Here is a 14,491-nt window from a genome sequence, read left to right as displayed (position 1 = left end):
CAATTCCTCCTTAAACCATGTGTGTTATGGCAACACACAAAGCCACCGTCACTTCAAAAGTACTGCAGAAATGCACTTTCTCTTGATCAGAAGCAGGATACCTTCGCTCCTTTTTCAAGCAAGTTTTTCTCATGCAGTCTTGATGCTAGGAATTCTAAAGCCTTTTTTGGATAGTCCCAAATCTTGTGCCAAATCATTCAACTCATGCTGATTAAATCCCTTATGAACTGGGTAATCTTCAATTTCAAAATCTTCATTGTTGTTGTCACTTCGTTCTTCACCATACTCCTGTTTTTTGAAAGAGGGTAGTTCAATGAAAACTGCACTGGGATTTCAGCTGAATGAGGCACTGGGCATATAGCTGATGGTAGACTAGGATACTCTATTTTACATTTATTATTGTTGTTATGTCCTGGTGTTTTCACTATACAAAAGTAACAGTCACTTGGATGATCTCTGGGATCTTGCCAAATCATACATATACCAAATGGCAATTTATCATGTGTTCCCTTCATCCACATCCGTAAAATATTGACACACTGCTTGCACACCTTGTGAGGGGCCCAATACTTACCTTGATCACCAAGTTTTACTTTAAAATATGCAAAATAGGCTTGCCTGACAAATGCGCTGATGTTTGTCCTTTGACTGGGAATGGTGAAACTGCTACAGATATAACAAAATGAATCAGGGCTGTTTGGGCACTTATGATGAGAAATAGCAGAGGCAGACATAATCTGAAGGAAAGGAAATAAGTACGTATGTAAATAAAAAAGTAAATTCTGCTAACTCCTTGTATACAGACAAGAACTCTGACTACACTTCGGAATACAGTTCACCATATAGAGCAGCACACAACCTCTCACCACACTGTCCCATGTGTAACTGAATAGCCTAGACAAGTATGAACCTGTTGTTGGTCTCCAAGGTTGTCACACACCCCTCCCCACTTGAGAGAGGTTTGCTTTCAGCCAGTAGGAGAGCACTAGTGCTTCCCTCGATCCAGGCTTAATCCAGCCTAGCATAGTTGCATTAAGATAAATTGTACAGAAAAAACTTGATGTGATAGAAGAAAACTAACTGCAGTTTTGAAATCAACATGCCTATTTAAGTACAAAACAGTTGAAAAACTGAACTAAACAGGAATTATGTTAAAAATTATTTCCCTTAGAAATTATAATTTCTAAGCATCTTTTGAAACTCAGTCTTTCATGACTCCTTTTTTCTGTTTATATAATATGTTGGGTATATGTATTACAATCACTGTACGTACCACTAGGAAAAACTGTGTCAATTCTTAGCTTAACACGTTCCAGTGGTTCCCCATGTCACTCAACGTAAAAGCCGAATTTCCTACAATGGCATATAACTCTCTGACCCCCTCACCCCCCCGCAACCGTCTCTGATCTCATTTGTTAGGATTTTCCACTGGAATAATTTCATTTTTCCTGTGCTGAATCAGGATTTTTGCACTTGAATTACCTTTTTTTCTAAACCAGGCTTGTCCCATATAGCTGCATGGCTTGTTTCCCTCATTTTCTTCAAAATGTATATGTGTGTGTACTAATGTCTACAAAAATTTTTGATTTCCCACTGTGAAACAAGCTCCATGAGTGCATTTTGTCTCTTTTTTTCTTTCTGTATCTGCAATGCCTAGAAGAGCCCTGCCAGAGAGGAAACTCAATATATATTGAAAGAATTATCAGTTCTACTGTTTTGCATTTAGATCATTAGTTCTTGAGGGCAGAAACAGTATCGCATTAATTTGTACATCACTAGCCTCTATCTTATTATGTGGCTTATGTATTACATAATTGTTAAATTGATATATTCAAAATATTTATTAAACAGCTGTTATTTTTCAGGTATCTTTCAAGTCACTGGATAACTGGGAGTTATCAAAATAGTGTCACTTCTCTCATAGATTTTGATGTTCAGAAGGTCTTTTAATATTGAGGAGACAAATGAATGCATCTAAAAGAAGGCTGTGCACAATAGAGAGAGGGTGAGTGAGGACATACCAATCTAATTTTGGAGATAAAATACATTCATGGTATTATGGATGAATACTTGAAAGAAACACAACTGTGCATTTCTACCTGATATCTACACATGTATTACAGTATTTGCCTTCTTCTCTCCTTTGATTTGCCTTACTTTGCTCCTTTTGTTATTATATCATCACCCTACATCGATGGATATAATAATAGTTATATCTCATTTTATTCACTTTAGGGATATTGTGAAGAAAAATGCTCATTCGATTAGTGTTTTTCTTGTGAGGACCCTCAGGAAAAAACGTTTTTCAGTTCCCCCATGATTATGCTTTTGAGAAATCGGTTTACTTTTATTTTGTGGGTATTAAATATGTAACTTGTAATTTCCCCCCTTTGCATTGCTCCTTGAAAATCCAGAACCAAAAGTGTGACCCAACCATGGGCAGCAAACAGCATCAAGTGGTTTGTGCATAGTGTGTGAATCTCAGTCCAGCTTTATCTTTATTGTTCTACATCATTTACTTTTTAGTTTATTTTTTTCACTTAATTTTTAAGTGAAAAATTTATACTTTTGTTTGACTCCTTCACAATTTGGGGAAAATAACGGAGATTACAAGTACCAATACTTATGGAATGAAATCAGTTTTGTTAGAGTGGAATAAAACTTCTCAGACAAAGCTTGTTGAAATGATCACACCATCTCATGCCTATAATGCATCCTGACCAAATTTTCTCTCTCCAGCCCAGAGTGTTCTCCTAACTACAGGCTCCTATCAACTCCCTACAGATGCCTCCATTTAAACTTTCTATAGATATCTTGAATTATTGAATATATTCAAATCTGAACATTTTTTTCTCTCCACTCTTATATGCATGGTACTTAACATCAGCATTTCCTCTTTCAGCTAATGAAATCCCCAACCTCCAAATTTCTAAGCTTGAAAATAATTCATGATTCCTTTCATTCATTCATCCCCCCATAGCCAAGTGATTTTCTTCTTGGTGTCTGTATAAGGTTTTCCATTCTTTGCATTTCTAACTGCTACTGACTCAGTCAAGGAACTTGTGATTCCTCATCTGAATTATTAGATGAATCTTTTGGTACTCCTAGCTCTATCTTATTCACTTCCTAGATATTCTTTACAAAGCCACTAGAGTGATTTAAAAAATGAAACAAAACAAACACTGACCCTATCACTTTCTTACTTAAAACATTTCAATGAGTCAAAAATGCCGTCCAGATGAATCCAGAATCCTTAGGAAGAGATATGTAAGAAGGTTTATGACCCGTCTCTTACTTTCTCCAGCCTGTGTCTTTCTGCTTGCCTCACCCTCTCTGTCCCATTCTTTGAGAGAGTCATATTTTTTATGATAGTTTTCACCATTCACTTTACGTTCACTGCTATTCCTGATTCTTTGCTTATCTCTACCAAACACGCAAAATTAACACATACACTTACTCCTTTTTCTCAGTCAATTAGAACACCCTTAATTGAAGAGGGGTGTACTGTCTGGTAAGAATATTCTTTTAACAAACATGTAGCAAGAAGAGAAATAGCAAACCACAGACAATAGTCTAATGAGATGACTAAACTTCTCTAATATTCCAGCAGATCACCCAGTAGTCATGACTCAAGAAACAGGACCAGAACACTTATTCTGAAAAGCCTTAATGGACCCTCCAGTCAAACTTTGATGTCTCTTATGCACTTGCCCCTCTGTGATTCTTAGCACAATACACTTATAAGAATTGATATACTCTAAACAACTTTGAGCAAGGGACATATATTTAATTTTTATTTTCCCCTTCCTGAACACAGTAAGTACTCAATGGACAGGCTTTGAGTGCCTAACAAATGCAGTGAAACATCTTGAATGAGGCTTTAAATATGAAGTAGTAGAAAGATTGCTAAAGATATTCCAAGTCTGTTTGGAGGGGGACAAAAGGAGAAAAATTAGGAGAACTATAACAGTATAACCAATAAAAAATAATTTTAAAAAGAAAGTAAGAGAAGATTATAAATAATAATGACAAGAAAAACAAAATGTTTTCCCCAGTCACCAGTAATTACTATGTTCCCTCAATAATAAGAGTTAACAGGAAGGAAAGCCTGCAGGATTAATTATCACAGAGCCCAACCATCTGCTATTACAATTCTCCTAATTTTTTCCCCTTTGCTCTCCTGCACCCAGCACCCTCAACTCCTTCAGGCCATCCTCACACCATTGTTCGTGTCCATGGGTCATGCCTATAGGTTCTTTGGCTACTCCATTTCCTATACTGTACTTTACATCCTCATGGCTATTCTGTAACTACCTATTTGTACTTCTTAATCCCCTCACCTCTTCCCCCATTCCTGCAAACCCCACTCCCATCTGGCAACCATCAAAGTGCTCTCCGTATCCATGATTCCATCTCTCTTCTTGTTTGTTTAGTTTGTTTTTTAGATTCAATTGTTAATAGATATGTACTTTTTGCCATTTATTGTTCATAGTATTGATGTTCTTCTTTTTCTTACATAGGTTGCTTTAAGATTTCATATAATAATGATCTGGTGATGATGAACTCCTTTAATTTTTTCTTGTCTGGGAAGCACTTTATCTGCCCATCAATTCTAAATGATATCTTTGCTGGGCAGAGCTATCTTAGCTGTAGGTCCCTGCTTTTCATGACTTTAAATATTTCTTACCAATCCCTTCTAGCCTGCAAAGTTTCTTTTGAAAAATAAGCTGACAGTCTTATGGCGTAACTAACTTTTTTTCTCTTGTGACATTTAAGATTTTCTCTTTATCTTTAACATTTGACAGTTTAATTATGACGTGTTGTTGAGTGGGCCTCTTTGCATGCATCCTGTTTGAGACATTCCGTGCTTCCTGGACTTGCATTTCTATTTCCTTACCAAATTAGGGAAGTTTTCCTTCATTATTTTTTAAAATAGATTTTTAATTTCTTGATCACTCTCTCTTTTCCTTCTGGTACTCCTATGATGCAAATGTTGGAATGCTTGAACTTTTCCCAGAGACTGCTTGTACTATCCTCATTTTTTAAAATTCTTTTTTCTTCTTGTTGTTCTGATTGGTTGTTTTTGTTGCTTATGTTTCAGACCATTGATTTGATTCTTGGGTTAATTCAGTCTACTGTTGTTTTTCTGTAAATTGTCATTTATTTCAATGAGTGTATCATTTGTTTCTGACTGAATCTTTTATGCTGTTAGGGTCCTCACTAAGTTCCTTTAGCATCCTTATAATCAGTGTTTTGAACTCGGCATCTAATAGATTGCTTTTCTCCATTTCATTTAGCTGTTTTTCTGGAGTTTTGATCTGTTCTTTCATTTGAGCCATGTTTCTTTGTCTCCTCATTTTGTCAGTCTCCCTGTGTTTGTTTCTGTGTATTAAGTAGAACTGCTATGACCCCCTGTCTTCGTATCATGGCTTGATGTAGTAAGTGTCCTGTAGGGTCCAGTGGCAAGCCTCCTCTTATCACCCAAGCTGGGTACTCAAGATGTACCCTCCATGTGGGCTGAGTATACCTTCCTCTTATAGTTGAGCCTTAATTGCTTGGGATTTATACAAGGCAGTCAGCTGCAAGGACTGGCTGTAACCACTGACCACCAACCTCTTCCCTCTGTGGAGAATCAGCTGTGCAAGGGAAGGGTGGTGGTGCTCTGACATGGTCTGTAGCTGTCTACTGGGTGTGCACACTCTGAGTTTTCCTGGGTGGTTCATGCCAAGGTCAGATGACACCTGTGTTCTTCCCGGGGCCATCCTGCATGAGCTATAAAGCAGTCTGATATGTCTGCTACTTGTGCTGGGCTTGGAGATTCCCAGGTGAAGCCAAGCTGTGAATCTAGGCTGGCTGCTGATAGTGCCAGGCCTAGGGCCACTTAGCAAGAGGTACTGGGGTTGGGGGCTCATTGAGGCCAGTTGTTACTTGTTTGAGAGGATTTAGGATGTTGTGAAGCATGAGCCATGAGCAGCCATTCATATGGAAAAGTCAAGGTTAACAGTTTGGTTGAGCCTATAAGTTGGGTGGGACAAAGTCTCATGGAATCTTCAGGGTGGGGCAAACACTGTTTGCCAGGTTGATGGAGTCTCAGATATGGCATTGGCCTGCTGGCTCTGTGACTCTCTGGTGGGAGGGCTCTGAAAGGGACAATAACTTCTGCCCACCTTTCTTTCTGAGAGAAAACTGTCCCCCAGCTCTTGTCTTGAGGCCAGACACTTCAGTTCCTCCCTGTATGCCACTGGTGCCTTTCAAGTTCCTACCCTGGTACTAGAGCTCAGAGAATGAATCTGAGTAAGTCTGTGTGTGTGTGTTCTTTCAGGGGAACTGCTTGGGACTCCAGAAGTTTCTTCCACTGACTCAGTCCATGCTTGTTTTTGCACCCAGAAGTTATAGGGACTTACTTTCCTGGCACTGGAACTTGGGGCTGAGCAGCCGGGTGTGGAGCTGGGATTTCTTGCTCCCAAGATTTCCCTCCTGAATTTTTATCCACCACAGGTGGATGTGGGACCTTCCCATTCCACATCTGTGCCCCTCCTACCAGTCTGAATGGATGTGGTTTCTTTAATTTCATAGCTGTCAGACTTCCATTCAACTCAATTTCTGATGGTTCTGAGTAATGGTTGTTCTATATTTTAGTTGTAATTTTGATGTGGTTGTGTGAGCAAGCAAGCTGTGTGTTACCTATGCTGCTATCTTAACCAGAAGTCAGATTCTTCCATTGCTTTTTAAGGAAGGGAAGATAGTTTTTTATCTTTTGCTGAGTACAATGACAGATTGGATTGTATGATTTGGGTAGAAGGAATCAAGGCAAAATAGGTGTAAAGATATCTAGATTTCATATAGTAACTTTCAAGACTAGGGCCTTGCACATTTCCTCCCCAAAGTGTGGTCTGTAGACTGGTGCTGGTCCATTATAGTAACTTCAGTTGATGGGAAGCATTTACAAAGTTTTATATCAACTTCTAAGACTAATTCTATACTTGGTGAATCTAATAGAAAAAATAAGGGTTCTGTTTTACATATATTCATTTTTTATTTCATTTTATTTTAATCATATTGTGTGTATATATTTAAAAACTGTTGGTTCACAACAGATTGGCAATTAAAAAGAACTAATTATCCAGTACACATAGGGTAGCATTCCTTTGGTGTATACCTTTTCAATAACCCTTAAAGAATCTGATTAACAATGTTTTCCATATACAAGTAACTCCCGTATGACATGATTGTTAGGTTCCTAACCAATGCCGTGTTGTGTGCGTCTGTGTTATATGAAACAAAGAACTAGTACAAAAAGGGGGGGTTGGGTTCCAAAAATTTAAAAAATAACATACTATTATATTTTTATAATTAAGATAAATACCTTTATTAAAGCAATTTTCATAAAAAGTATTACATATTAATATGAACTAAGTAATGTTTTCTTTATCATCACTACTAAGCTCCATTAAGCAAATGTGTTTTCTTTTTGACAAGATATCCTCAGCCTCTGAACTTTCTTCAGCATTATCTTGATTCCTATGCTCTACTTTTTGCAAAAAATTTGTTATTTTAGATTGTTTGCTTTTAGCTGAGAGATCTTTATAAATTTCTTTATACAGCGCTAAGCCCTTTGGAAGTTCTCTCTTAAACTTTGTGCTCCGTTCAGTGCAAGGATCTTCATTTAGGAAATATAACTAACTGTTTGGCTAAGTCTAGGCCTTTCTTTACGCCTTTTAGAGTACACTGTTAAACTTCTTTTTTTTTCATCAGTGCTATCGTCCCCTAAGTTATCTTGGCACATTCCAGATGTCATTTCCACCAAAATTGAAGATGCTTTTTCTACCAGCATCTTCTACAGTCATATCAGTTAGAGAGAAACTGTGCTATAGAAGTACCAATTCTCTAACCATGTTAGAATGAAACCGTGTTATAGAAATACCATGTTGTATAGGGGATACCTACAGCTTAAGTCTTTTTGAAGATCCTCATGAAGCTCATATGTGAACCTCAAGTTAAGGACAGATGATACAGTTGAAACTAGTCACTTAGAGACAAGAGCAGGGAACAGTAAGGAAGGGGGGTAATCTCTCCAAAATCCTAGAGCAGACTATAATCCAACACTTTGCTTCCTTCCACTCCACCAAAAAAAGCCTTGATCTTCCTGCTTCTAAATGCTCCGTTTATACCACTCACCAAAGTGGGTTGTGTTTCTGCATCTTAAGCTTTGTGATGCATTATACTATGCCATGGTACTTTGGGGAGATTCACCTTCCCTGCTTTCCTGCTTAAAATGACATATGCAATACATTTATTATGATGTATCAAAATGAAAGAATGTGGTCCAGCCTATGCTGCTGGCATGGCTATTATCTGTTGACTCCAAAATCCATTCTTGCTATAGCTTACTTTAACCTTTATTGAAAGAATCATAACTCTTGACTGACAATTTTGTTTGTTGAAATTGCTTTTAATTTCATCCCAAACCTGGTGGTACAACCTGGCAAATATGGGAGTTACTAACAACTTTATTTTATTTTTTAATTTTGTTTTCACTCAAGTCTCATTTCCCACCTATTTGAGTCCCATGAACATAGCTGATTGTTACACACACACACACACACACACACACACACACACAAATAAGAGAAATGGTGTCTCAAGTTTGAGAGGAGGCAGACTCTGCAGAGTCACAAAGAAAACATTCCAGGCAGAGAAGCTGTCTTTGGCTTTCCTGTCATGCATGATTGATGCTTCCCCTTTATCACCCCAGCTCATGTGTCCCAGTATTTTTTTCTCTCCTGCTACCACAGGCATAATTAATTATTAAGGTACATAACTAACACAACACCTGGCTATTAATTTAAGGAAGCAGATTAAGGTGCACAGCATTTGGCCTCACAGACACTCAGGGGCAGTTTGTAGAGCTTCCTTCATTACATAAATCCTAACACTCTCCCTTTCTGCAACCCAGCTGCAATTTGACAGTCTGCCCACTCTGAACTAGTGAGTCTAACCTCTTTCTCTACCATTGTTTTTCCAAGCTCATTTCGCAAACTAGGAGGAATATAAAATACATTAAATTGCAATTGCATGTGTGTTTTAAAGGTGCTGAATCGAAACTGTGTAAATTGCCATTACATATGTTAATAGTAAATAAATCTTTCCATCATACCAAATGCTTTCCAAAATGATATAGACATGACTGGCTTTATTTAAATAATAACTCTGAAATCTTGCACCTGTCTTTGGTCCCTTCGGTACTGTATACAATCTGTGACCTCTGAGTTTATAAATTTGAATCACTGGCTAACTTGACTTTTCCTTTCTCTAGATATTTTCTCACAGATATTCTGGGTCATAGGCACAGAGATTTAAACCTTATTTTCACATTATAAAGTAGCCTGAGGATAATATAGTTAGAAAGGCAAAATGTAACCCACAGTGTTACATAATGGGCATATATGTCAATGAAAGTGATTCAAGCTTTTTTTTCTCTTTTGAGTTGTGTCTAAGTCACTACTCTTGACCATGAACACAGACATTTTAGAGATGAACTAAAAGTAAATCTTATTAATTAAGTGGTCAAGAGGCTAAAGGAAATAAGAAAGTAACACAGCTTTCAAATGAATTAAATTCTGATTGCCAATAATTTTAATCATGTTGGCAGCTATTTACTTTGTATCAGTTTAGCTAAATAAGCAACTTAACATGACATAGATTCTGTTCCTCAGCTAACTCTATGGCCACAGAAACAATGAACATCTCAGCTATTTTCAAGACCTAAAATAGGATTTCCAGCTTCAGGATGGGAAATTAATCCAACCTGTATTCCTTTCTTTTCCTTTCCTTTATACTCTAATTCCATGGAACTGACTAAAGAAGCCCCAAATGAACAAAAGAAAATTTGTGGCAATACTGGAAAGTAGTGAAGAGTAACATCAATAAAGCAGATACTTTCAGTAATTTATTTTTTAACTATGGAGTGGATGCATTGGGTTTCCTGAAGACCTGACAAGGGCTTTTTAAAAGCCCAATAGAAGTAAAGTAGGAAAATCCCGAGAGGTAAGTAGGCAAGCCTCTCCAACAGAAAAACCAATGAAACCCTAGGCTTGGGAAATTATAGCATTACTTACCCCCTCTGCATTTGGGGAAGTAGGGGTGTGAGCAAGAATCAGAGGATAAGGCTTCTAGACTTCATCAGAGCTCAGCAGAGAGATGTTGAACAAAATGTTTGCTCTGGTTGTCCCTCTAGTTGGTGTCATTGCATTTTAAATGCAGTGGATCTTTCCTTATCCAACTTATTCTTTCTTTTTCTCTTTGGCACATATCTGCCAGGTTCATTCCCAGGACATGTACCTGCAAGAAAATCAGCCTCTCTGCTTCCCCCTGTTCCCTGAACAGTGCAATTTCATAACATCAAATGTTAGCCTAAGCAGGGGAGGCCACCAGTATGGACACTCTAAGGCTGCACACATAGGTAGGAAAGGGTGATGAAGTATTACCAGTTATTGGGGAGAAAAAGAGGGAAGCAGGGAATCAGAGCAAATGTTCCCAATGAAAAGAATGAAGCATAGACATTGTAGGTTACCAGAGAGAACTACTTAAAATTCTAATTAGTGTCATCATTGATACTTGAGTTATTTTTTATTTCTTCCTCTTACTCTGTAAAATAGCACACTTATATGTAAAAGGAATAATAGGGTAATTTTACAGAAAGATTACTATATACCATGCACTGTTCTCTCATCTTACATACATTAATTCATTCAATTCTCATAGCAACCCTGTGGTGGATGTATTAGTATAATGTCTATGTTTGTGGGGTGAGGAACCTGCAGCACAGTTGATATACCTTGCCTAAGGTTAAATAACTATTAAGTTGCCACGCCAAGACTTGAACAAACCAAGTTCAGAAACCATGCCCTTCATTATTACACTTTGGAGGGTGGCTATCGTTTTAAAGGAAAAATCAAACAAATATCGAACAAACAAACAAACAAAAAACCTGAATAGGAAAAGTAGAAAGGAGAATAGCTACCAAGAAAAACAAGAGGCAAACTCAAGGAATTCTACCATACCTTAAAGAACAAGGAGTTTAAAAATCTTAATAAATATTGCAAACATGGAATTTGGACACGGAGATCTAATACATAAAATTTTGCAAAAATAAAATGGGTTGTTTGAGGAGAAGCAACTATCACAAGAAGAAAAAAAAATACTCCACTTACCTAAAGACTTGAGATATTAGACAGAAAAGCAAAAGGAATTGAGCAAGACCTGAGTTAAAATAATGAATGAAGACTCACGCCTAGACATTTATTGTGAGGTTTCTGAATTTCAATAATAAAGAGGAAACCCTATAAACTTCCTGACAGAAGATAAAAATACTTATAAATGCAAGAATCATTTGGCATTGACCTTCTAATCTGACTCTCTAAGCCAATGTACTTCAAAAGTGCTTGAAATGAGAAAAATGCTGCTGTTGATTTTATTCAGTGTCTTTGATGTTTACTTTGAAATGGTGCATATAACGTGGTCCATGTGTAGAGTGCATTGCTTTCAGGATTCGGTGGTATGTCCTTTGATGATATAACTGCATCTGCTATATCTTATTGTAGAAATTTACCTATTGAAAAATTGGAAGCTTACATCTATCATTTTTAGTCAATGAAGAGATTCTTAATAAACAAGTGTCTAGAAGTTTGCTATTCTAAACTAAAAGAGAATTTATTAATAAGGTGTTGTCATTTATTTTGTGGCTATTACTTTTACATTGTTGTAGTGTGACCGTTTCTCTTGTTTTTTTAGGGGGAACATAACATAGACTGCCATGACTTAGCAACATTTGATAAATCTTTTATTTTTTCCAATAATATTTAGCTACACCAACCCTGAAGTCAAGGTTATAATTTAATTAATGTACACAATTTGTCTATATAATAATTTAGCAAGCAAAAGTCTTTAGCAGAGATAGGCATGATAAAATACATAAACAACGGTGGTACACACTGTGATTAAAGTGATGGTAAATGATGATAAATCCAGTTTTCAAATATTTTGCTTGCTATTTGTTATTAGCTCTGGACATTTAATGCCTCATTAACCATAGATTAAATCACTATTTTAGAATATATCATTGGCAATAGTAAATGCCCACTGCACTCAATTTGAATACAAGCTGATGTGGAAAGAAGTTGAAATAAGAATGGGATTTAGGTTTCAGTTCTGGCTTTGCCATTAACCACCTATGTGGCCTTGGGAAAATTATTCAACTATCCAGAAAAAAAAATTGTATAAGATATTACATTTTCCTTCCAAACCTGAAATTCTGAGATCTTGAGAATATAGGCTGCATGAGTGTTGATAAACCGATCCTAAGACATTCTGGGATCTAAACTGCTCATCTTATAAAGGGCCCTTCTGGAATATCCAGAATCTAAACTGGAAATAGTGTAACTGAGTTGATAGTACAGCGCTGTGTGCTGAGGTAGCGCTTAAGGCTGGAGTAGGGAGGAGAAGGTCAGACCTGGTAGAGAGTCTTTGTGGGTATGTGGAAGTAAAAAGGTAACTTATATTTCCGCTCCCATTTATAATCACATACCTGTAGAAACTGGAGACACTGTGTGTTTTCTCCATAGCTTGTGAGTTTTTCTGTTTTGATAAAAATGTGAGTGGCAATGTAGTAAGGGTTTTAAGAAATGTTGGTATAGATCCTAAAAAGCCTTGATAGCATCTCAGCTTCCATGCCTTATGATGTAATTTTCAACATATTCCCCAAGTTTTTAATTACTTCCAGTAGCAAAAAAAATAAAAAAGACTTTCTTGTTAAATTAAAAATAGTGAGTCAAAGTAAGGATGGCTTGGGGCTGTCAGGGTGTGTTTGCAAACCTGTGAACTTGGTGAGAGCAGAACATTTCAGGTTTGTCCCTGAATCTCCATTGCACAAAGCCTGTAACATCATGGGTGCTCATTAATTCTTTTATAAAAAAAAAAAAAAAATGAAGGACCAAGATGAATGGGCAGAAGGAGGAGCATTAAACTGATGATGTCTTTGCAGCAGTGCAAACAGCTGGCTAGGAGGGTTGCGGAACTGATTGCTGGAGTCCCTCAGCTTCTTTTTCTATCCTTTCTGTTGACCATCTGAGTTCGCAACATGACAGTTTTACCGAGGCCAAGGCTGTACCCCTTGCATGTCCTAGAGGCACATCAATTTATTATGAAACAATGTAGGTCTCTGTCACAGTCTGGATCCTAATGATGAACATCACTTTAAGATTAATAACTAACATTGACTGAGCCCATACTAAGTGCCCAGCACTTTCACAAATTTATATGTAATTTTTATATGTTATTTTATTTCATTCTTGCAACAGCCCTAGGAGGGATGTGGTGCTACATTATCCCCATCTTACAGGGGGGAACTGAGTCACAGAGAGGCTGAATAATTTGTTTCAGGACATTCAGGTGATATGACAGAGCTGAACTGAAATCCAAGTAGTCTGACTGGAGAGTCCTGTGTTCTCAATCATTTTTCTCTGTTGTCTGATGCACCAGCAGAACATATGCAAATGTGAACCGTCTTGTTGCTGCTCTTGGCCAGTGACCAAGAGCATTTTTATTACAATTTTTACATCTAATTAGAGTTTAACAAGAAAAGTAAGAGAGAGAATGCAAAATTACTTTAAGATTGATCATTTCCATTGTTTCAAAAATGCTTTGATTCCTCAATAAATAAATTCACAGCAAGGTAGATTTTGGAGCAATAGAAATATTTTCTATTTAATTGAATATCTTTATTTAATTAGTAATTCAAGAATTTGTTTCCTTTTTCTCTGATAATACATATATATTAAGAGAAGTAACCTAATGCACTTCAATTTAAATGTTAAAAGAATGATTTTAATAAGTGGTTTTCAATAGTTGTACAAATTAATGTGGATTAAGTAGTTTTTATGATATTATTATTGCATCATATTTTTAACCATAATAATTCATGTTTTTAGAACATTCCTAATGGGTTAATTTCCAGAAGAATTACATTTAAACTAATGATCCTCTAGTAAATACTTAATAATTTAATTTGAAGTTTGGTACTTAACTTACACTGATAATTGCTTTCTACAAAAATACATCTTTAATTATAATCACAGAATGTTCTGTCTCTCTTGTTCGTACAACTTTTATCAAGAAATCTATGACCTGTTTAAAAACACGAAAGCAATTCAAATGAAAACATTCTTAATTGAAACTCCTAATAGAAAAGATTTATCATTATCCATAAAATTATTCACTTGAGTAATCAAGTAATGTTTGTGAATGTTACATTTAGATAAACCTTTATGTTTTGCAGATTTTAAAAATATGTAATCATTCAATTTTCTAATTGGCCATTTGTTGAAAAGACTAAGAAATTAAGTGCCATGTTGTGTGTGAGTGTGTGTGTGTGTATGTGTTCATGTTCATCATTTATAAATGAGTTATTAGAGGCATTCTTCCAGGCAAATCT

The 14,491-nt window shown here is 36.5% G+C and overlaps 1 protein-coding gene across 1 annotated transcript in view; it reads left to right on the top strand.

Moving 5' to 3' along the window:
* The window catches only part of CTNNA3 (catenin alpha 3), a 1,620,658-nt gene that overhangs the window by 933,744 nt on the left and 672,423 nt on the right, over window positions 1–14,491 (top strand). The gene's annotated exons all lie outside the window — the stretch shown is intronic.

The sequence above is a fragment of the Furipterus horrens genome, unplaced genomic scaffold (assembly GCF_987537825.1).
Source record: "Furipterus horrens unplaced genomic scaffold, mFurHor1.1.pri manual_scaffold_5, whole genome shotgun sequence".
Classification (NCBI taxonomy): domain Eukaryota; kingdom Metazoa; phylum Chordata; class Mammalia; order Chiroptera; family Furipteridae; genus Furipterus; species Furipterus horrens.
Note: the sequence above shows the minus strand (reverse complement) of the source record. Positions and strands in the feature narration are given on the sequence as shown.